Raw genomic sequence first — 25,191 nt, 5'->3', positions numbered from 1 at the left:
TCAGACCGATTTTCGCCCATTTCTTTGGAACTATAATATCTAGGGTAATTTGTTCGGCGGCATTGGATTCGTGAGATGATTTCCGATTTTTCTAGGGGTCCGGGAATTGTCCACAGTCGATTTTTTGGTTTTTCGCGTTTTTCTCGGCTCCTGGCCCTCCTAGAGCAAAACGGGCCCGGATTTGGGATCACACCGTTTTTCGTCCCTATCTTTGGAAATATCACAGCTAGGACAATTTGGCTGGCGCCATTGGATTCGCAATACGATTTCCGATTTTTCTAGGGGTCCGGGAATTTTCTAAAGTCGATTTTTTCGTTTTTCGCGTTTTTCTCGGCTCCTGGGCCTCCTAGAGCAAAATGGGCCCTGATTTGGGATGACACCGTTTTTAGCCCATATCTTTGGAAATATCATAGCTAGAACACTTTGGCTAGCGCCATTGGATTCGTGAGACGATTTCCGATTTTTCTAGGTGTCCGGGAATTTTCTAAAGTCTATTTTTTTTTTTCGCGTTTTTCTCGGATCCTGGGCCTCCTAGAGCCAAACGGGCGCGGATTTGGGATCACACCGTTCTTCGCCCATATCTTTGGAAATATCATAGCTAGGGCTATTTGGCTGGCGCCATTGGATTCGTGAGACGATTTCCGATTTTTCTAGGGGTCCGGGAATTTTCTAAAGTCGATTTTTTCGTTTTTCGCGTTTTTCTCGGCTCCTGGGCCTCCTAGAGCAAAACGGGCCCGGATTTGGACTCAGACCGATTTTCGCCCATTTCTTTGGAACTATAATATCTAGGGTAATTTGTTCGGCGGCATTGGATTCGTGAGATGATTTCCGATTTTTCTAGGGGTCCGGGAATTGTCCACAGTCGATTTTTTGGTTTTTCGCGTTTTTCTCGGCTCCTGGGCCTCCTAGAGCCAAACGGGCCCGGATTTGGGATCACACCGTTCTTCGCCCATAACTTTGGAAATATCATAGCTAGGGCAATTTGGCTGGCGCCATTGGATTCGTGAGAGGATTTCCGATTTTTCTAGGGGTCCGGGAATTTTCTAAAGTCGATTTTTTCGTTTATCGCGTTTTTCTCGGCTCCCGGGCCTCCTAGAGCAAAACGGGCCCGGATTTGGGATCACACGGTTTTTCGTCCCTATCTTTGGAAATATCACAGCTAGGACAATTTGGCTGGCGCCATTGGATTCGTGAGAGGATTTCCGATTTTTCTAGGGGTCCGGGAATTTTCTAAAGTCGATTTTTTCGTTTTTCGCGTTTTTCTCGGCTCCTGGGCCTCCTAGAGCAAAACGGGCCCGGATTTGGGATCACACCGTTTTTCGTCCATATCTTTGGAAATATCATAGCTAGGACAATTTGGCTGGCGCCATTGGATTCGCAATACGATTTCCGATTTTTCTAGGGGTACGGGAATTTTCTAAAGTCGATTTTTTCGTTTTTCGCATTTTTCTCGGCTCCTGGCCCTCCTAGAAGAAAACGGGCCCGGATTTGGGATCACACCGTTTTTCGTCCATATCTTTGGAAATATCATAGCTAGGACAATTTGGCTGGCGCCATTGGAATCGCTAGACGATTTCCGATTTTTCTAGGTGTCCGGGAATTTTCTAAAGTCGATTTTTTCGATTTTCGCGTTTTTCTCGGCTCCTGGGCCTCCTAGAGCAAAACGGGCCCGGATTTGGGATCACACGGTTTTTCGTCCCTATCTTTGGAAATATCACAGCTAGGACAATTTGGCTGGCGCCATTGGATTCGCAATACGATTTCCGATTTTTCTAGGGGTCCGGGAATTTTCTAAAGTCGATTTTTTCGTTTTTCGCGTTTTTCTCGGCTCCTGGGCCTCCTAGAGCAAAATGGGCCCTGATTTGGGATGACACCGTTTTTAGCCCATATCTTTGGAAATATCATAGCTAGAACACTTTGGCTAGCGCCATTGGATTCGTGAGACGATTTCCGATTTTTCTAGGGGTCCGGGAATTTTCTAAAGTCTATTTTTTTTTTTCGCGTTTTTCTCGGATCCTGGGCCTCCTAGAGCCAAACGGGCGCGGATTTGGGATCACACCGTTCTTCGCCCATATCTTTGGAAATATCATAGCTAGGGCTATTTGGCTGGCGCCATTGGATTCGTGAGACGATTTCCGATTTTTCTAGGGGTCCGGGAATTTTCTAAAGTCGATTTTTTCGTTTTTCGCGTTTTTCTCGGCTCCTGGGCCTCCTAGAGCAAAACGGGCCCGGATTTGGACTCAGACCGATTTTCGCCCATTTCTTTGGAACTATAATATCTAGGGTAATTTGTTCGGCGGCATTGGATTCGTGAGATGATTTCCGATTTTTCTAGGGGTCCGGGAATTGTCCACAGTCGATTTTTTGGTTTTTCGCGTTTTTCTCGGCTCCTGGCCCTCCTAGAGCAAAACGGGCCCGGATTTGGGATCACACCGTTTTTCGTCCATTTCTTTGGAACTATCATAGCTAGGATAATTTGGCTGGCGCCATTGGAATCGTGAGACGATTTCCGATTTTTCTAGGGGTCCGGGAATTTTCTAAAGTCGTTTTTTTCGTTTTTCGCATTTTTCTCGGCTCCTGGGCCTCTTAGAGCAAAACGGGCCCTGATTTGGGATCACACCGTTTTTACCCCATATCTTTGGAAATATCATAGCGAGAACAATTTGGCTACCGCCATTGGATTCGTGAGACGATTTCCGATTTTTCTAAGGGTCCGGGACTTTTCTAAAGTCGATTTTTTCGTTTTTCGCGTTTTTCTCGGCTCCTGGGCCTCCTAGAGCAAAACGGGCCCGGATTTGGGATCACACCGTTTTTCGTCCATATCTTTGGAAATATCATAGCTAGGACAATTTGGCTGGCGCCATTCGAATCGTGAGACGATTTCCTATTTTTCTAGGGGTCCGGGAATTTTCTAAAGTCGATTTTTTCGTTTTTCGCGTTTTTCTCGGCTCCCGGGCCTCCTAGAGCAAAACGGGCCCGGATTTGGCATCACACGGTTTTTCGTCCCTATCTTTGGAAATATCACAGCTAGGACAATTTGGCTGGCGCCATTGGATTCGCAATACGATTTCCGATTTTTCTCGGGGTCCGGGAATTTTCTAAAATCGATTTTTTCGTTTTTCGCGTTTTTCTCGGCTCCTGGGCCTCCCAGAGCAAAACGGGCCAGGATTTGGGATCACACGGTTTTTCGTCCCTATCTTTGGAAATATCACAGCTAGCACAATTTGGCTGGCGCCATTGGATTCGCAATACGATTTCCGATTTTTCTAGGGGTCCGGGAATTTTCTAAAGTCGATTTTTTCGTTTTTCGCGTTTTTCTCGGCTCCTGGGCCTCCTAGAGCAAAACGGGCCCGGATTTGGACTCAGACCGATTTTCGCCCATTTCTTTGGAACTATAATATCTAGGGTAATTTGTTCGGCGGCATTGGATTCGTGAGATGATTTCCGATTTTTCTAAGGGTCCGGGAATTGTCCACAGTCGATTTTTTCGTTTTTCGCATTTTTCTCGGCTCCTGGCCCTCCTAGAGCAAAATGGGCCCGGATTTGGGATCACACCGTTTTTCGTCCATTTCTTTGGAACTATCATAGCTAGGATAATTTGGCTGGCGCCATTGGAATCGTGAGACGATTTCCGATTTTTCTAGGGGTCCGCGAATTGCCCACAGTAGATTTTTTCGTTTTGCGAAAATCACACCGTTTTTTGACCATATCTTTGGAAATATCATAGCTAGGACAATTTGACTGGCCTCATTGGATGCGTGAGACGATTTCCGATTTTTCTAGGGGTCCGGGAATTTTCTAAAGTCGATTTTTTCGTTTTTCGCGTTTTTCTCGGCTCCTGGCCCTCCTAGAGCAGAACGGGCCCTCATTTGGGATCACAGCGTTTTTAGCCCATATCTTTGGAAATATCATAGCTAGAACACTTTGGCTAGCGTCATTGGAATCGTGAGACGATTTCCGATTTTTTTAGGGGTCCGCGAATTGCCCACAGTACATTTTTTCGTTTTGCGCGTTTTTCTCGGCTCCTGGCCCTCCTAGAGCAAAACGGGCCCGGATTTGGACTCAGACCGATTTTCGCCCATTTCTTTGGAACTATAATATCTAGGGTAATTTGTTCGGCGGCATTGGATTCGTGAGATGATTTCCGATTTTTCTAGGGGTCCGGGAATTGTCCACAGTCGATTTTTTGGTTTTTCACGTTTTTCTCGGCTCCTGGGCCTCCTAGAGCCAAACGGGCCTGGATTTGGGATCACACCGTTCTTCGCCCATATCTTTGGAAATATCATAGCTAGTGCAATTTGGCTGGCGCCATTGGATTCGTGAGACGATTTCCGATTTTTCTAGGGGTCCGCGAATTGTCCACAGTCGATTTTTTCGTTTTTCGCATTTTTCTCGGCTCCTGGCCCTCCTAGAGCAAAACGGGCCCGGATTTTGGATCACACCGTTTTTCGTCCATTTCTTTGGAACTATCATAGCTAGGATAATTTGGCTGGCGCCATTGGAATCATGAGACGATTTCCGATTTTTCTAGGGGTCCGCGAATTGCCCACAGTAGATTTTTTCGTTTTGCGAAAATCACACCGTTTTTTGACCATATCTTTGGAAATATCATAGCTAGGACAATTTGACTGGCCTCATTGGATGCGTGAGACGATTTCCGATTTTTCTAGGGGTCCGGGAATTTTCTAAAGTCGATTTTTTCGTTTTTCGCGTTTTTCTCGGCTCCTGGCCCTCCTAGAGCAGAACGGGCCCTCATTTGGGATCACAGCGTTTTTAGCCCATATCTTTGGAAATATCATAGCTAGAACACTTTGGCTAGCGTCATTGGAATCGTGAGACGATTTCCGATTTTTCTAGGGGTCCGCGAATTGCCAACAGTACATTTTTTCGTTTTGCGCGTTTTTCTCGGCTCCTGGCCCTCCTAGAGCAAAACGGGCCCGGATTTGGGATCACACCGTTTTTCGTCCATTTCTTTGGAACTATAATATCTAGGGTAATTTGTTCGACGGCATTGGATTCGTGAGATGATTTCCGATTTTTCTAGGGGTCCGGGAATTGTCCACAGTCGATTTTTTCGTTTTTCGCCTTTTTCTCGGCTCCTGGCCCTCCTAGAAGAAAACGGGCCCGGATTTGGGATCACACCGTTTTTTGTCCATATCTTTGGAAATATCATAGCTAGGATAATTTGGCTGGCGCCATTGGATTCGCGAGACGATTTCCGATTTTTCTAGGGGTCCGGGAATTTTCTAAAGTCGATTTTTTCGATTTTCGCGTTTTTCTCGGCTCCTGGGCCTCCTAGAGCAAAACGGACCCGGATTTGGGATCACACCGTTTTTTGTCCATATCTTTGGAAATATCATAGCTAGGATAATTTGGCTGGCGCCATTGGAATCGTGAGACGATTTCCGATTTTTCTAGGGGTCCGCGAATTGCCCACAGTAGATTTTTTCGTTTTGCGAAAATCACACCGTTTTTTGACCATATCTTTGGAAATATCATAGCTAGGACAATTTGACTGGCCTCATTGGATTCGTGAGACGATTTCCGATTTTTCTAGGGGTCCGGGAATTTTCTAAAGTCGATTTTTTCGTTTTTCGCGTTTTTCTGGGCTCCTATGCCTCCTAGGGCAAAAAGGGTCTGGATTTTGGAGCCCACCGTTTTACTTCCATATCTTTGGAAATATACTAGTCACCCGTCGAAGCGCATCAGTTCGATTCTTCGGCGCCTGCGCATTAGTCCGATGCCTCTGCGCGTGCTCGTCGGTTCGATTTCTCCGCACCTGCGCATCAGTCCGATTGCTCTCCGCCTGCGCATCAGTCCGACTCCTATGCCTCCTGCGCATCAGTCCGGTTCTTCTGCACATGCGCATCAGTGCGACTCCCCTGCGCCTGAGCGTCAGTCCGAGCCTCCTGCTCCTGCGCATCAGTCCGAATCCTCTGCGCCTGCGCATCAATCGGATTTTTCTGCGCATGCCCATCAGTTCGATTGCTCTCCGCCTGCACATCAGTCCAACTCCTGTGGCTCCTAGAGCAAAAAAGGCCCGGATTTGGGATCACACCGTTTTCCGTCGATATCTTTGGAACTATAAATTACTAGGGTATATAAATTACTAGGGTAATTTGTTCGGCGCTATTGGATTCGCGTGACGATTTACGATTTTTCTACGGGTCCGGGACTTTTCTAAAGTTGATTTTTTCGTTTTTCGCGTTTTTCTCGGCTCCTGGGCCTCCTAGAGCCAAACGGGCCCGGATTTGGGATTACACCGTTCTTCGTCCATATCTTTGGAAATATCATAGCTAGGGCAATTTGGCTGGCGCCATTTGATTCGTGAGACGATTTCCGATTTTTCTAGGGGTCCGCGAATTGTCCACAGTCGATTTTGTCGTTGTTCGCATTTTTCTCGGCTCGTGGGCCTCCTAGAGCAAAACGGGCCCTGATGTGGGATGACACCGTTTTTAGCCCATATCTTTGAAAATATCATAGCTAGAACACTTTGGCTAGCGCCATTGGATTCGTGAGACGATTTCCGATTTTTCTAGGGGTCCGGGAATTTTCTAAATTCGATTTTTTCGTTTTTCGCGTTTTTCTCGGCTCCTGGGCCTCCTAGAGCAAACCGGGCCCGGATTTGGGATCACACGGTTTTTCGTCCCTATCTTTGGAAATATCACAGCTAGGACAATTTGGCTGGCGCCATTGGATTCGCAATACGATTTCCGATTTTTCTAGGGATCCGGGAATTTTCTAAAGTCGATTTTGTCGTTTTTCGCATTTTTCTCGGCTCGTGGGCCTCCTAGAGCAAAACGGGCCCTGATGTGGGATGACACCGTTTTTAGCCCATATCTTTGGAAATATCATAGCTAGAACACTTTGGCTAGCGCCATTGGATTCGTGAGACGATTTCCGATTTTTCTAGGGGTCCGGGAATTTTCTAAATTCGATTTTTTCGTGTTTCGCGTTTTTCTCGGCTCCTGGGCCTCCTAGAGCAAACCGGGCCCGGATTTGGGATCACACGGTTTTTCGTCCCTATCTTTGGAAATATCACAGCTAGGACAATTTGGCTTGCGCCATTGGATTCGCAATACGATTTCCGATTTTTCTAGGGATCCGGGAATTTTCTAAAGTCGATTTTTTCGTTTTTCGCGTTTTTCTCGGCTCCTGGGCCTCCTAGAGCAAAACGGGCCCGGATTTGGGATCACACGGTTTTTCGTCCCTATCTTTGGAAATATCATAGCTAGGACAATTTGGCTGGCGCCATTGGATTCGCAATACGATTTCCGATTTTTCTAGGGGTCCGGGAATTTTCTAAAGTCGATTGTTTGGTTTTTCGCGTTTTTCTCGGCTCTTGGGCCTCCTAGAGCAAAACGGGCCCGGATTTGGGATCACACCGTTTTTCGTCCATTTCTTTGGAACTATAATATCTAGGGTAATTTGTTCGGCGGCATTGGATTCGTGAGATGATTTCCGATTTTTCTAGGGGTCCGGGAATTTTCTAAAGTCGATTTTTTCGTTTTTCGCGTTATTCTCGGCTCCTGGGCCTCCTAGAGCAAAATGGGCCCTGATTTGGGATGACACCGTTTTTAGCCCATATCTTTGGAAATATCATAGCTAGAACACTTTGGCTAGCGCCATTGGATTCGTGAGACGATTTCCGATTTTTCTAGGGGTCCGGGAATTTTCTAAAGTCGATTTTTTCGTTTTTCGCGTTTTTCTCGGATCCTGGGCCTCCTAGAGCCAAACGGGCGCGGATTTGGGATCACACCGTTCTTCGCCCATATCTTTGGAAATATCATAGCTAGGGCTATTTGGCTGGCGCCATTGGATTCGTGAGACGATTTCCGATTTTTCTAGGGGTCCGGGAATTTTCTAAAGTCGATTTTTTCGATTTTCGCGTTTTTCTGGGCTCCTATGCCTCCTAGGGCCAAACGGGCCCGGATTTGGGATCACACCGTTCTTCGCCCATAACTTTGGAAATATCATAGCTAGGGCAATTTGGCTGGCGCCATTGGATTCGTGAGACGATTTCCGATTTTTCTAGGGGTCCGCGAATTGTCCACAGTCGTTTTTTTCGTTTTTCGCATTTTTCTCGGCTCCTGGGCCTCTTAGAGCAAAACGGGCCCTGATTTGGGATCACACCGTTTTTAGCCCATATCTTTGGAAATATCATAGCGAGAACACTTTGGCTACCGCCATTGGATTCGTGAGACGATTTCCGATTTTTCTAAGGGTCCGGGACTTTTCTAAAGTCGATTTTTTCGTTTTTCGCGTTTTTCTCGGCTCCTGGGCCTCCTAGAGCAAAACGGGCCCGGATTTGGGATCACACGGTTTTTCGTCCGTATCTTTGGAAATATCACAGCTAGGACAATTTGGCTGGGGCCATTGGATTCGCAATACGATTTCCGATTTTTCTAGGGGTCCGGGAATTTTCTAAAGTCGATTGTTTGGTTTTTCGCGTTTTTCTCGGCTCTTGGGCCTCCTAGAGCAAAACGGGCCCGGATTTGGGATCACACCGTTTTTCGTCCATTTCTTTGGAACTATAATATCTAGGGTAATTTGTTCGGCGGCATTGGATTCGTGAGATGATTTCCGATTTTTCTAGGGGTCCGGGAATTGTCCACAGTCGATTTTTTGGTTTTTCGCGTTTTTCTCGGCTCCTGGGCCTCCTAGAGCCAAACGGGCCTGGATTTGGGATCACACCGTTCTTCGCCCATATCTTTGGAAATATCATAGCTAGGGCAATTTGGCTGGCGCCATTGGATTCGTGAGACGATTTCCGATTTTTCTAGGGGTCCGCGAATTGTCCACAGTCGTTTTTTTCGTTTTTCGCATTTTTCTCGGCTCCTGGGCCTCTTAGAGCAAAACGGGCCCTGATTTGGGATCACACCGTTTTTAGCCCATATCTTTGGAAATATCATAGCAAGAACACTTTGGCTACCGCCATTGGATTCGTGAGACGATTTCCGATTTTTCTAAGGGTCCGGGACTTTTCTAAAGTCGATTTTTTCGTTTTTCGCGTTTTTCTCGGCTCCTGGGCCTCCTAGAGCAAAACGGGCCCGGATTTGGGATCACACCGTTTTTCGTCCATATCTTTGGAAATATCATAGCTAGGACAATTTGGCTGGCTCCATTGGATTCGTGAGACGATTTCCTATTTTTCTAGAGGTCCGGGACTTTTCTAAAGTCGATTCTTTCGTTTTTCGCGTTTTTCTCGGCTCCTGGGCCTCCGAGAGCAAAATGGGCCCGGATTTGGGATCACACCGTTTTTCGTCCATATCTTTGGAAATATCATAGCTAGGACAATTTGGCTGCCGCCATTGGATTCGTGAGACGATTTCCGATTTTTCTAGGGGTCCGCGAATTTTCTAAAGTCGATTTTTTTGTTTTTCGCGTTTTTCTCGGCTCCTGGGCCTCCTAGAGCAAAACGGGCCCTGATTTGGGATCACACCGTTTTTAGCCCATATCTTTGGAAATATCATAGCAAGAACACTTTGGCTACCGCCATTGGATTCGTGAGACGATTTCCGATTTTTCTAAGGGTCCGGGACTTTTCTAAAGTCGATTTTTTCGTTTTTCGCGTTTTTCTCGGCTCCTGGGCCTCCTAGAGCAAAACGGGCCCGGATTTGGGATCACACCGTTTTTCGTCCATATCTTTGGAAATATCATAGCTAGGACAATTTGGCTGGCTCCATTGGATTCGTGAGACGATTTCCTATTTTTCTAGGGGTCCGGGACTTTTCTAAAGTCGATTCTTTCGTTTTTCGCGTTTTTCTCGGCTCCTGGGCCTCCGAGAGCAAAATGGGCCCGGATTTGGGATCACACCGTTTTTCGTCCATATCTTTGGAAATATCATAGCTAGGACAATTTGGCTGCCGCCATTGGATTCGTGAGACGATTTCCGATTTTTCTAGGGGTCCGCGAATTTTCTAAAGTCGATTTTTTTGTTTTTCGCGTTTTTCTCGGCTCCTGGGCCTCCTAGAGCAAAACGGGCCCGGATTTGGGATCACACCGTTTTTCGTCCATATCTTTGGAAATATCATAGCTAGGACAATTTGGCTGGCGCCATTGGATTCGCAATACGATTTCCGATTTTTCTGGGGTCCGGGAATTTTCTAAAGTCGATTTTTTCGTTTTTCGCGTTTTTCTCGGCTCCTGGGCCTCCTAGAGCAAAACGGGCCCGGATTTGGGATCACACCGTTTTTCGTCCATATCTTTGGAAATATCATAGCTAGGACAATTTGGCTGGCACCATTGGATTCGTGAGAGGATTTCTGATTTTTCTAGGGGTCCGGGAATTTTCTAAAGTCGATTTTTTGGTTTTTCGCGTTTTTCTCGGCTCCTGGGCCTCCTAGAGCAAAACGGGCCCTGATTTGGGATGACACCGTTTTTAGCCCATATCTTTGGAAATATCATAGCTAGAACACTTTGGCTAGCGCCATTGGATTCGTGAGACGATTTCCGATTTTTCTAGGGGTCCGGGAATTTTCTGAAGTCGATTTTTTCGTTTTTCGCGTTTTTCTTGGATCCTGGGCCTCCTAGGGCAAAAAGGGTCTGGATTTTGGAGCCCACCGTTTTACTTCCATATCTTTGGAAATATACTAGTCACCCGTCGAAGCGCATCAGTTCGATTCTTCGGCGCCTGCGCATTAGTCCGATGCCTCTGCGCGTGCTCGTCGGTTCGATTTCTCCGCACCTGCGCATCAGTCCGATTGCTCTCCGCCTGCGCATCAGTCCGACTCCTATGGCTCCTGCGCATCAGTCCGGTTCTTCTGCACATGCGCATCAGTGCGACTCCCCTGCGCCTGAGCGTCAGTCCGAGCCTCCTGCTCCTGCGCATCAGTCCGAATCCTCTGCGCCTGCGCATCAATCGGATTTTTCTGCGCATGCCCATCAGTTCGATTGCTCTCCGCCTGCACATCAGTCCAACTCCTGTGGCTCCTAGAGCAAAAAAGGCCCGGATTTGGGATCACACCGTTTTCCGTCGATATCTTTGGAACTATAAATTACTAGGGTATATAAATTACTAGGGTAATTTGTTCGGCGCTATTGGATTCGCGAGACGATTTACGATTTTTCTACGGGTCCGGGACTTTTCTAAAGTTGATTTTTTCGTTTTTCGCGTTTTTCTCGGCTCCTGGGCCTCCTAGAGCCAAACGGGCCCGGATTTGGGATCACACCGTTCTTCGTCCATATCTTTGGAAATATCATAGCTAGGGCAATTTGGCTGGCGCCATTTGATTCGTGAGACGATTTCCGATTTTTCTAGGGGTCCGCGAATTGTCCACAGTCGATTTTGTCGTTTTTCGCATTTTTCTCGGCTCGTGGGCCTCCTAGAGCAAAACGGGCCCTGATGTGGGATGACACCGTTTTTAGCCCATATCTTTGGAAATATCATAGCTAGAACACTTTGGCTAGCGCCATTGGATTCGTGAGACGATTTCCGATTTTTCTAGGGGTCCGGGAATTTTCTAAATTCGATTTTTTCGTTTTTCGCGTTTTTCTCGGCTCCTGGGCCTCCTAGAGCAAACCGGGCCCGGATTTGGGATCACACGGTTTTTCGTCCCTATCTTTGGAAATATCTCAGCTAGGACAATTTGGCTGGCGCCATTGGATTCGCAATACGATTTCCGATTTTTCTAGGGGTCCGAGAATTTTCTAAAGTCGATTTTTTCGTTTTTCGCGTTTTTCTCGGCTCCTGGGCCTCCTAGAGCAAAATGGGCCCTGATTTGGGATGACACCGTTTTTAGCCCATATCTTTGGAAATATCATAGCTAGAACACTTTGGCTAGCGCCATTGGATTCGTGAGACGATTTCCGATTTTTCTAGGGGTCCGGGAATTTTCTAAAGTCGATTCTTTCGTTTTTCGCGTTTTTCTCGGATCCTGGGCCTCCTAGAGCCAAACGGGCCCGGATTTGGGATCACACCGTTTTTCGTCCATTTCTTTGGAACTATAATATCTAGGGTAATTTGTTCGGCGGCATTGGATTCGTGAGATGATTTCCGATTTTTCTAGGGGTCCGGGAATTGTCCACAGTCGATTTTTTGGTTTTTCGCGTTTTTCTCGGCTCCTGGGCCTCCTAGAGCCAAACGGGCCTAGATTTGGGATCACACCGTTCTTCGCCCATATCTTTGGAAATATCATAGCTAGGGCAATTTGGCTGGCGCCATTGGATTCGTGAGACGATTTCCGATTTTTCTAGGGGTCCGCGAATTGTCCACAGTCGTTTTTTTCGTTTTTCGCATTTTTCTCGGCTCCTGGGCCTCCTAGAGCAAAACGGGCCCTGATGTGGGATGACACCGTTTTTAGCCCATATCTTTGGAAATATCATAGCTAGAACACTTTGGCTAGCGCCATTGGATTCGTGAGACGATTTCCGATTTTTCTAGGGGTCCGGGAATTTTCTAAATTCGATTTTTTCGTTTTTCGCGTTTTTCTCGGCTCCTGGGCCTCCTAGAGCAAACCGGGCCCGGATTTGGGATCACACGGTTTTTCGTCCCTATCTTTGGAAATATCACAGCTAGGACAATTTGGCTGGCGCCATTGGATTCGCAATACGATTTCCGATTTTTCTAGGGGTCCGAGAATTTTCTAAAGTCGATTTTTTCGTTTTTCGCGTTTTTCTCGGCTCCTGGCCCTCCTAGAGCAAAACGGGCCCGGATTTGGGATCACACCGTTTTTCGTCCCTATCTTTGGAAATATCACAGCTAGGACAATTTGGCTGGCGCCATTGGATTCGCAATACGATTTCCGATTTTTCTAGGGGTCCGGGAATTTTCTAAAGTCGATTTTTTCGTTTTTCGCGTTTTTCTCGGCTCCTGGGCCTCCTAGAGCAAAATGGGCCCTGATTTGGGATGACACCGTTTTTAGCCCATATCTTTGGAAATATCATAGCTAGAACACTTTGGCTAGCGCCATTGGATTCGTGAGACGATTTCCGATTTTTCTAGGTGTCCGGGAATTTTCTAAAGTCTATTTTTTTTTTTCGCGTTTTTCTCGGATCCTGGGCCTCCTAGAGCCAAACGGGCGCGGATTTGGGATCACACCGTTCTTCGCCCATATCTTTGGAAATATCATAGCTAGGGCTATTTGGCTGGCGCCATTGGATTCGTGAGACGATTTCCGATTTTTCTAGGGGTCCGGGAATTTTCTAAAGTCGATTTTTTCGTTTTTCGCGTTTTTCTCGGCTCCTGGGCCTCCTAGAGCAAAACGGGCCCGGATTTGGACTCAGACCGATTTTCGCCCATTTCTTTGGAACTATAATATCTAGGGTAATTTGTTCGGCGGCATTGGATTCGTGAGATGATTTCCGATTTTTCTAGGGGTCCGGGAATTGTCCACAGTCGATTTTTTGGTTTTTCGCGTTTTTCTCGGCTCCTGGGCCTCCTAGAGCCAAACGGGCCCGGATTTGGGATCACACCGTTCTTCGCCCATAACTTTGGAAATATCATAGCTAGGGCAATTTGGCTGGCGCCATTGGATTCGTGAGAGGATTTCCGATTTTTCTAGGGGTCCGGGAATTTTCTAAAGTCGATTTTTTCGTTTATCGCGTTTTTCTCGGCTCCCGGGCCTCCTAGAGCAAAACGGGCCCGGATTTGGGATCACACGGTTTTTCGTCCCTATCTTTGGAAATATCACAGCTAGGACAATTTGGCTGGCGCCATTGGATTCGTGAGAGGATTTCCGATTTTTCTAGGGGTCCGGGAATTTTCTAAAGTCGATTTTTTCGTTTTTCGCGTTTTTCTCGGCTCCTGGGCCTCCTAGAGCAAAACGGGCCCGGATTTGGGATCACACCGTTTTTCGTCCATATCTTTGGAAATATCATAGCTAGGACAATTTGGCTGGCGCCATTGGATTCGCAATACGATTTCCGATTTTTCTAGGGGTACGGGAATTTTCTAAAGTCGATTTTTTCGTTTTTCGCGTTTTTCTCGGCTCCTGGGCCTCCTAGAGCAAAACGGGCCCGGATTTGGGATCACACCGTTTTTCGTCCATATCTTTGGAAATATCATAGCTAGGACAATTTGGCTGGCGCCATTGGATTCGCAATACGATTTCCGATTTTTCTAGGGGTCCGGGAATTGTCCACAGTCGATTTTTTGGTTTTTCGCGTTTTTCTCGGCTCCTGGGCCTCCTAGAGCAAAATGGGCCCTGATTTGGGATGACACCGTTTTTAGCCCATATCTTTGGAAATATCATAGCTAGAACACTTTGGCTAGCGCCATTGGATTCGTGAGACGATTTCCGATTTTTCTAGGGGTTCGGGAATTTTCTAAAGTCTATTTTTTTTTTCGCGTTTTTCTCGGATCCTGGGCCTCCTAGAGCCAAACGGGCGCGGATTTGGGATCACACCGTTCTTCGCCCATATCTTTGGAAATATCATAGCTAGGGCTATTTGGCTGGCGCCATTGGATTCGTGAGACGATTTCCGATTTTTCTAGGGGTCCGGGAATTTTCTAAAGTCGATTTTTTCGTTTTTCGCGTTTTTCTCGGCTCCTGGGCCTCCTAGAGCAAAACGGGCCCGGATTTGGACTCAGACCGATTTTCGCCCATTTCTTTGGAACTATAATATCTAGGGTAATTTGTTCGGCGGCATTGGATTCGTGAGATGATTTCCGATTTTTCTAGGGGTCCGGGAATTGTCCACAGTCGATTTTTTGGTTTTTCGCGTTTTTCTCGGCTCCTGGCCCTCCTAGAGCAAAACGGGCCCGGATTTGGGATCACACCGTTTTTCGTCCATTTCTTTGGAACTATCATAGCTAGGATAATTTGGCTGGCGCCATTGGAATCGTGAGACGATTTCCGATTTTTCTAGGGGTCCGCGAATTGCCCACAGTAGATTTTTTCGTTTTGCGAAAATCACACCGTTTGTTGACCATATCTTTGGAAATATCATAGCTAGGACAATTTGACTGGCCTCATTGGATGCGTGAGACGATTTCCGATTTTTCTAGGGGTCCGGGAATTTTCTAAAGTCGATTTTTTCGTTTTTCGCGTTTTTCTCGGCTCCTGGCCCTCCTAGAGCAGAACGGGCCCTCATTTGGGATCACAGCGTTTTTAGCCTATATCTTTGGAAATATCATAGCTAGAACACTTTGGCTAGCGTCATTGGATTCGCAATACGATTTCCGATTTTTCTAGGGGTCCGGGAATTGTCCACAGTCGATTTTTTCGTTTTTCGCATTTTTCTCGGCTCCTGGCCCTCCTAGAAGAAAACGGGCCCGGATTTGGGATCACACCGTTTTCTGTCCATATCTTTGGAAATATCATAGCTAGGATAATTTGGCTGGCGCCATTGGAATCGCTAGACGATTTCCGATTTTTCTAGGTGTCCGGGAATTTTCTAAAGTCGATTTTTTCGATTTTCGCGTTTTTCTCGGCTCCTGGGCCTCCTAGAGCAAAACGGGCCCGGATTTGGGATCACACGGTTTTTCGTCCCTATCTTTGGAAATATCACAGCTAGGACAATTTGGCTGGCGCCATTGGATTCGCAATACGATTTCCGATTTTTCTAGGGGTCCGGGAATTTTCTAAAGTCGATTTTTTCGTTTTTCGCGTTTTTCTCGGCTCCTGGGCCTCCTAGAGCAAAATGGGCCCTGATTTGGGATGACACCGTTTTTAGCCCATATCTTTGGAAATATCATAGCTAGAACACTTTGGCTAGCGCCATTGGATTCGTGAGACGATTTCCGATTTTTCTAGGGGTCCGGGAATTTTCTAAAGTCTATTTTTTTTTTTCGCGTTTTTCTCGGATCCTGGGCCTCCTAGAGCCAAACGGGCGCGGATTTGGGATCACACCGTTCTTCGCCCATATCTTTGGAAATATCATAGCTAGGGCTATTTGGCTGGCGCCATTGGATTCGTGAGACGATTTCCGATTTTTCTAGGGGTCCGGGAATTTTCTAAAGTCGATTTTTTCGTTTTTCGCGTTTTTCTCGGCTCCTGGGCCTCCTAGAGCAAAACGGGCCCGGATTTGGACTCAGACCGATTTTCGCCCATTTCTTTGGAACTATAATATCTAGGGTAATTTGTTCGGCGGCATTGGATTCGTGAGATGATTTCCGATTTTTCTAGGGGTCCGGGAATTGTCCACAGTCGATTTTTTGGTTTTTCGCGTTTTTCTCGGCTCCTGGCCCTCCTAGAGCAAAACGGGCCCGGATTTGGGATCACACCGTTTTTCGTCCATTTCTTTGGAACTATCATAGCTAGGATAATTTGGCTGGCGCCATTGGAATCGTGAGACGATTTCCGATTTTTCTAGGGGTCCGGGAATTTTCTAAAGTCGTTTTTTTCGTTTTTCGCATTTTTCTCGGCTCCTGGGCCTCTTAGAGCAAAACGGGCCCTGATTTGGGATCACACCGTTTTTACCCCATATCTTTGGAAATATCATAGCGAGAACAATTTGGCTACCGCCATTGGATTCGTGAGACGATTTCCGATTTTTCTAAGGGTCCGGGACTTTTCTAAAGTCGATTTTTTCGTTTTTCGCGTTTTTCTCGGCTCCTGGGCCTCCTAGAGCAAAACGGGCCCGGATTTGGGATCACACCGTTTTTCGTCCATATCTTTGGAAATATCATAGCTAGGACAATTTGGCTGGCGCCATTCGAATCGTGAGACGATTTCCTATTTTTCTAGGGGTCCGGGAATTTTCTAAAGTCGATTTTTTCGTTTTTCGCGTTTTTCTCGGCTCCCGGGCCTCCTAGAGCAAAACGGGCCCGGATTTGGCATCACACGGTTTTTCGTCCCTATCTTTGGAAATATCACAGCTAGGACAATTTGGCTGGCGCCATTGGATTCGCAATACGATTTCCGATTTTTCTCGGGGTCCGGGAATTTTCTAAAATCGATTTTTTCGTTTTTCGCGTTTTTCTCGGCTCCTGGGCCTCCCAGAGCAAAACGGGCCAGGATTTGGGATCACACGGTTTTTCGTCCCTATCTTTGGAAATATCACAGCTAGCACAATTTGGCTGGCGCCATTGGATTCGCAATACGATTTCCGATTTTTCTAGGGGTCCGGGAATTTTCTAAAGTCGATTTTTTCGTTTTTCGCGTTTTTCTCGGCTCCTGGGCCTCCTAGAGCAAAACGGGCCCGGATTTGGACTCAGACCGATTTTCGCCCATTTCTTTGGAACTATAATATCTAGGGTAATTTGTTCGGCGGCATTGGATTCGTGAGATGATTTCCGATTTTTCTAAGGGTCCGGGAATTGTCCACAGTCGATTTTTTCGTTTTTCGCATTTTTCTCGGCTCCTGGCCCTCCTAGAGCAAAATGGGCCCGGATTTGGGATCACACCGTTTTTCGTCCATTTCTTTGGAACTATCATAGCTAGGATAATTTGGCTGGCGCCATTGGAATCGTGAGACGATTTCCGATTTTTCTAGGGGTCCGCGAATTGCCCACAGTAGATTTTTTCGTTTTGCGAAAATCACACCGTTTTTTGACCATATCTTTGGAAATATCATAGCTAGGACAATTTGACTGGCCTCATTGGATGCGTGAGACGATTTCCGATTTTTCTAGGGGTCCGGGAATTTTCTAAAGTCGATTTTTTCGTTTTTCGCGTTTTTCTCGGCTCCTGGCCCTCCTAGAGCAGAACGGGCCCTCATTTGGGATCACAGCGTTTTTAGCCCATATCTTTGGAAATATCATAGCTAGAACACTTTGGCTAGCGTCATTGGAATCGTGAGACGATTTCCGATTTTTTTAGGGGTCCGCGAATTGCCCACAGTACATTTTTTCGTTTTGCGCGTTTTTCTCGGCTCCTGGCCCTCCTAGAGCAAAACGGGCCCGGATTTGGACTCAGACCGATTTTCGCCCATTTCTTTGGAACTATAATATCTAGGGTAATTTGTTCGGCGGCATTGGATTCGTGAGATGATTTCCGATTTTTCTAGGGGTCCGGGAATTGTCCACAGTCGATTTTTTGGTTTTTCACGTTTTTCTCGGCTCCTGGGCCTCCTAGAGCCAAACGGGCCTGGATTTGGGATCACACCGTTCTTCGCCCATATCTTTGGAAATATCATAGCTAGTGCAATTTGGCTGGCGCCATTGGATTCGTGAGACGATTTCCGATTTTTCTAGGGGTCCGCGAATTGTCCACAGTCGATTTTTTCGTTTTTCGCATTTTTCTCGGCTCCTGGCCCTCCTAGAGCAAAACGGGCCCGGATTTTGGATCACACCGTTTTTCGTCCATTTCTTTGGAACTATCATAGCTAGGATAATTTGGCTGGCGCCATTGGAATCATGAGACGATTTCCGATTTTTCTAGGGGTCCGCGAATTGCCCACAGTAGATTTTTTCGTTTTGCGAAAATCACACCGTTTTTTGACCATATCTTTGGAAATATCATAGCTAGGACAATTTGACTGGCCTCATTGGATGCGTGAGACGATTTCCGATTTTTCTAGGGGTCCGGGAATTTTCTAAAGTCGATTTTTTCGTTTTTCGCGTTTTTCTCGGCTCCTGGCCCTCCTAGAGCAGAACGGGCCCTCATTTGGGATCACAGCGTTTTTAGCCCATATCTTTGGAAATATCATAGCTAGAACACTTTGGCTAGCGTCATTGGAATCGTGAGACGATTTCCGATTTTTCTAGGGGTCCGCGAATTGCCAACAGTACATTTTTTCGTTTTGCGCGTTTTTCTCGGCTCCTGGCCCTCCTAGAGCAAAACGGGCCCGGATTTGGGATCACACCGTTTTTCGTCCATTTCTTTGGAACTATAATATCTAGGGTAATTTGTTCGACGGCATTGGATTCGTGAGATGATTTCCGATTTTTCTAGGGGTCCGGGAATTGTCCACAGTCGATTTTTTCGTTTTTCGCCTTTTTCTCGGCTCCTGGCCCTCCTAGAAGAAAACGGGCCCGGATTTGGGATCACACCGTTTTTTGTCCATATCTTTGGAAATATCATAGCTAGGATAATTTGGCTGGCGCCATTGGATTCGCGAGACGATTTCCGATTTTTCTAGGGGTCCGGGAATTTTCTAAAGTCGATTTTTTCGATTTTCGCGTTTTTCTCGGCTCCTGGGCCTCCTAGAGCAAAACGGACCCGGATTTGGGATCACACCGTTTTTTGTCCATATCTTTGGAAATATCATAGCTAGGATAATTTGGCTGGCGCCATTGGAATCGTGAGACGATTTCCGATTTTTCTAGGGGTCCGCGAATTGCCCACAGTAGATTTTTTCGTTTTGCGAAAATCACACCGTTTTTTGACCATATCTTTGGAAATATCATAGCTAGGACAATTTGACTGGCCTCATTGGATTCGTGAGACGATTTCCGATTTTTCTAGGGGTCCGGGAATTTTCTAAAGTCGATTTTTTCGTTTTTCGCGTTTTTCTGGGCTCCTATGCCTCCTAGGGCAAAAAGGGTCTGGATTTTGGAGCCCACCGTTTTACTTCCATATCTTTGGAAATATACTAGTCACCCGTCGAAGCGCATCAGTTCGATTCTTCGGCGCCTGCGCATTAGTCCGATGCCTCTGCGCGTGCTCGTCGGTTCGATTTCTCCGCACCTGCGCATCAGTCCGATTGCTCTCCGCCTGCGCATCAGTCCGACTCCTATGCCTCCTGCGCATCAGTCCGGTTCTTCTGCACATGCGCATCAGTGCGACTCCCCTGCGCCTGAGCGTCAGTCCGAGCCTCCTGCTCCTGCGCATCAGTCCGAATCCTCTGCGCCTGCGCATCAATCGGATTTTTCTGCGCATGCCCATCAGTTCGATTGCTCTCCGCCTGCACATCAGTCCAACTCCTGTGGCTCCTAGAGCAAAAAAGGCCCGGATTTGGGATCACACCGTTTTCCGTCGATATCTTTGGAACTATAAATTACTAGGGTATATAAATTACTAGGGTAATTTGTTCGGCGCTATTGGATTCGCGTGACGATTTACGATTTTTCTACGGGTCCGGGACTTTTCTAAAGTTGATTTTTTCGTTTTTCGCGTTTTTCTCGGCTCCTGGGCCTCCTAGAGCCAAACGGGCCCGGATTTGGGATTACACCGTTCTTCGTCCATATCTTTGGAAATATCATAGCTAGGGCAATTTGGCTGGCGCCATTTGATTCGTGAGACGATTTCCGATTTTTCTAGGGGTCCGCGAATTGTCCACAGTCGATTTTGTCGTTGTTCGCATTTTTCTCGGCTCGTGGGCCTCCTAGAGCAAAACGGGCCCTGATGTGGGATGACACCGTTTTTAGCCCATATCTTTGAAAATATCATAGCTAGAACACTTTGGCTAGCGCCATTGGATTCGTGAGACGATTTCCGATTTTTCTAGGGGTCCGGGAATTTTCTAAATTCGATTTTTTCGTTTTTCGCGTTTTTCTCGGCTCCTGGGCCTCCTAGAGCAAACCGGGCCCGGATTTGGGATCACACGGTTTTTCGTCCCTATCTTTGGAAATATCACAGCTAGGACAATTTGGCTGGCGCCATTGGATTCGCAATACGATTTCCGATTTTTCTAGGGATCCGGGAATTTTCTAAAGTCGATTTTGTCGTTTTTCGCATTTTTCTCGGCTCGTGGGCCTCCTAGAGCAAAACGGGCCCTGATGTGGGATGACACCGTTTTTAGCCCATATCTTTGGAAATATCATAGCTAGAACACTTTGGCTAGCGCCATTGGATTCGTGAGACGATTTCCGATTTTTCTAGGGGTCCGGGAATTTTCTAAATTCGATTTTTTCGTGTTTCGCGTTTTTCTCGGCTCCTGGGCCTCCTAGAGCAAACCGGGCCCGGATTTGGGATCACACGGTTTTTCGTCCCTATCTTTGGAAATATCACAGCTAGGACAATTTGGCTTGCGCCATTGGATTCGCAATACGATTTCCGATTTTTCTAGGGATCCGGGAATTTTCTAAAGTCGATTTTTTCGTTTTTCGCGTTTTTCTCGGCTCCTGGGCCTCCTAGAGCAAAACGGGCCCGGATTTGGGATCACACGGTTTTTCGTCCCTATCTTTGGAAATATCATAGCTAGGACAATTTGGCTGGCGCCATTGGATTCGCAATACGATTTCCGATTTTTCTAGGGGTCCGGGAATTTTCTAAAGTCGATTGTTTGGTTTTTCGCGTTTTTCTCGGCTCTTGGGCCTCCTAGAGCAAAACGGGCCCGGATTTGGGATCACACCGTTTTTCGTCCATTTCTTTGGAACTATAATATCTAGGGTAATTTGTTCGGCGGCATTGGATTCGTGAGATGATTTCCGATTTTTCTAGGGGTCCGGGAATTTTCTAAAGTCGATTTTTTCGTTTTTCGCGTTATTCTCGGCTCCTGGGCCTCCTAGAGCAAAATGGGCCCTGATTTGGGATGACACCGTTTTTAGCCCATATCTTTGGAAATATCATAGCTAGAACACTTTGGCTAGCGCCATTGGATTCGTGAGACGATTTCCGATTTTTCTAGGGGTCCGGGAATTTTCTAAAGTCGATTTTTTCGTTTTTCGCGTTTTTCTCGGATCCTGGGCCTCCTAGAGCCAAACGGGCGCGGATTTGGGATCACACCGTTCTTCGCCCATATCTTTGGAAATATCATAGCTAGGGCTATTTGGCTGGCGCCATTGGATTCGTGAGACGATTTCCGATTTTTCTAGGGGTCCGGGAATTTTCTAAAGTCGATTTTTTCGATTTTCGCGTTTTTCTGGGCTCCTATGCCTCCTAGGGCCAAACGGGCCCGGATTTGGGATCACACCGTTCTTCGCCCATAACTTTGGAAATATCATAGCTAGGGCAATTTGGCTGGCGCCATTGGATTCGTGAGACGATTTCCGATTTTTCTAGGGGTCCGCGAATTGTCCACAGTCGTTTTTTTCGTTTTTCGCATTTTTCTCGGCTCCTGGGCCTCTTAGAGCAAAACGGGCCCTGATTTGGGATCACACCGTTTTTAGCCCATATCTTTGGAAATATCATAGCGAGAACACTTTGGCTACCGCCATTGGATTCGTGAGACGATTTCCGATTTTTCTAAGGGTCCGGGACTTTTCTAAAGTCGATTTTTTCGTTTTTCGCGTTTTTCTCGGCTCCTGGGCCTCCTAGAGCAAAACGGGCCCGGATTTGGGATCACACGGTTTTTCGTCCGTATCTTTGGAAATATCACAGCTAGGACAATTTGGCTGGGGCCATTGGATTCGCAATACGATTTCCGATTTTTCTAGGGGTCCGGGAATTTTCTAAAGTCGATTGTTTGGTTTTTCGCGTTTTTCTCGGCTCTTGGGCCTCCTAGAGCAAAACGGGCCCGGATTTGGGATCACACCGTTTTTCGTCCATTTCTTTCGAACTATAATATCTAGGGTAATTTGTTCGGCGGCATTGGATTCGTGAGATGATTTCCGATTTTTCTAGGGGTCCGGGAATTGTCCACAGTCGATTTTTTGGTTTTTCGCGTTTTTCTCGGCTCCTGGGCCTCCTAGAGCCAAACGGGCCTGGATTTGGGATCACACCGTTCTTCGCCCATATCTTTGGAAATATCATAGCTAGGGCAATTTGGCTGGCGCCATTGGATTCGTGAGACGATTTCCGATTTTTCTAGGGGTCCGCGAATTGTCCACAGTCGTTTTTTTCGTTTTTCGCATTTTTCTCGGCTCCTGGGCCTCTTAGAGCAAAACGGGCCCTGATTTGGGATCACACCGTTTTTAGCCCATATCTTTGGAAATATCATAGCAAGAACACTTTGGCTACCGCCATTGGATTCGTGAGACGATTTCCGATTTTTCTAAGGGTCCGGGACTTTTCTAAAGTCGATTTTTTCGTTTTTCGCGTTTTTCTCGGCTCCTGGGCCTCCTAGAGCAAAACGGGCCCGGATTTGGGATCACACCGTTTTTCGTCCATATCTTTGGAAATATCATAGCTAGGACAATTTGGCTGGCTCCATTGGATTCGTGAGACCATTTCCTATTTTTCTAGGGGTCCGGGACTTTTCTAAAGTCGATTCTTTCGTTTTTCGCGTTTTTCTCGGCTCCTGGGCCTCCGAGAGCAAAATGGGCCCGGATTTGGGATCACACCGTTTTTCGTCCATATCTTTGGAAATATCATAGCTAGGACAATTTGGCTGCCGCCATTGGATTCGTGAGACGATTTCCGATTTTTCTAGGGGTCCGCGAATTTTCTAAAGTCGATTTTTTTGTTTTTCGCGTTTTTCTCGGCTCCTGGGCCTCCTAGAGCAAAACGGGCCCGGATTTGGGATCACACCGTTTTTCGTCCATATCTTTGGAAATATCATAGCTAGGACAATTTGGCTGGCGCCATTGGATTCGCAATACGATTTCCGATTTTTCTGGGGTCCGGGAATTTTCTAAAGTCGATTTTTTCGTTTTTCGCGTTTTTCTCGGCTCCTGGGCCTCCTAGAGCAAAACGGGCCCGGATTTGGGATCACACCGTTTTTCGTCCATATCTTTGGAAATATCATAGCTAGGACTATTTGGCTGGCACCATTGGATTCGTGAGAGGATTTCTGATTTTTCTAGGGGTCCGGGAATTTTCTAAAGTCGATTTTTTGGTTTTTCGCGTTTTTCTCGGCTCCTGGGCCTCCTAGAGCAAAACGGGCCCGGATTTGGGATCACACCGTTTTTCGTCCATTTCTTTGGAACTATAATATCTAGGGTAATTTGTTCGGCGGCATTGGATTCGTGAGATGATTTCCGATTTTTCTAGGGGTCCGGGAATTGTCCACAGTCGATTTTTTGGTTTTTCGCGTTTTTCTCGGCTCCTGGGCCTCCTAGAGCCAAACGGGCCTGGATTTGGGATCACACCGTTCTTCGCCCATATCTTTGGAAATATCATAGCTAGGGCAATTTGGCTGGCGCCATTGGATTCGTGAGACGATTTCCGATTTTTCTAGGGGTCCGCGAATTGTCCACAGTCGTTTTTTTCGTTTTTCGCATTTTTCTCGGCTCCTGGGCCTCTTAGAGCAAAACGGGCCCTGATTTGGGATCACACCGTTTTTAGCCCATATCTTTGGAAATATCATAGCAAGAACACTTTGGCTACCGCCATTGGATTCGTGAGACGATTTCCGATTTTTCTAAGGGTCCGGGACTTTTCTAAAGTCGATTTTTTCGTTTTTCGCGTTTTTCTCGGCTCCTGGGCCTCCTAGAGCAAAACGGGCCCGGATTTGGGATCACACCGTTTTTCGTCCATATCTTTGGAAATATCATAGCTAGGACAATTTGGCTGCCGCCATTGGATTCGTGAGACGATTTCCGATTTTTCTAGGGGTCCGCGAATTTTCTAAAGTCGATTTTTTTGTTTTTCGCGTTTTTCTCGGCTCCTGGGCCTCCTAGAGCAAAACGGGCCCGGATTTGGGATCACACCGTTTTTCGTCCATATCTTTGGAAATATCATAGCTAGGACAATTTGGCTGGCGCCATTGGATTCGCAATACGATTTCCGATTTTTCTGGGGTCCGGGAATTTTCTAAAGTCGATTTTTTCGTTTTTCGCGTTTTTCTCGGCTCCTGGGCCTCCTAGAGCAAAACGGGCCCGGATTTGGGATCACACCGTTTTTCGTCCATATCTTTGGAAATATCATAGCTAGGACAATTTGGCTGGCACCATTGGATTCGTGAGAGGATTTCTGATTTTTCTAGGGGTCCGGGAATTTTCTAAATTCGATTCTTTCGTTTTTCGCGTTTTTCTCGGATCCTGGGCCTCCTAGAGCCAAACGGGCCCGGATTTGGGATCACACCGTTTTTCGTCCATTTCTTTGGAACTATAATATCTAGGGTAATTTGTTCGGCGGCATTGGATTCGTGAGATGATTTCCGATTTTTCTAGGGGTCCGGGAATTGTCCACAGTCGATTTTTTGGTTTTTCGCGTTTTTCTCGGCTCCTGGGCCTCCTAGAGCCAAACGGGCCTAGATTTGGGATCACACCGTTCTTCGCCCATATCTTTGGAAATATCATAGCTAGGGCAATTTGGCTGGCGCCATTGGATTCGTGAGACGATTTCCGATTTTTCTAGGGGTCCGCGAATTGTCCACAGTCGTTTTTTTCGTTTTTCGCATTTTTCTCGGCTCCTGGGCCTCCTAGAGCAAAACGGGCCCTGATGTGGGATGACACCGTTTTTAGCCCATATCTTTGGAAATATCATAGCTAGAACACTTTGGCTAGCGCCATTGGATTCGTGAGACGATTTCCGATTTTTCTAGGGGTCCGGGAATTTTCTAAATTCGATTTTTTCGTTTTTCGCGTTTTTCTCGGCTCCTGGG

This window comes from Diachasmimorpha longicaudata, chromosome 1, assembly GCF_034640455.1.
Source record: "Diachasmimorpha longicaudata isolate KC_UGA_2023 chromosome 1, iyDiaLong2, whole genome shotgun sequence".
NCBI classification, from domain to species: Eukaryota; Metazoa; Arthropoda; class Insecta; order Hymenoptera; family Braconidae; genus Diachasmimorpha; species Diachasmimorpha longicaudata.
Note: the sequence above shows the minus strand (reverse complement) of the source record.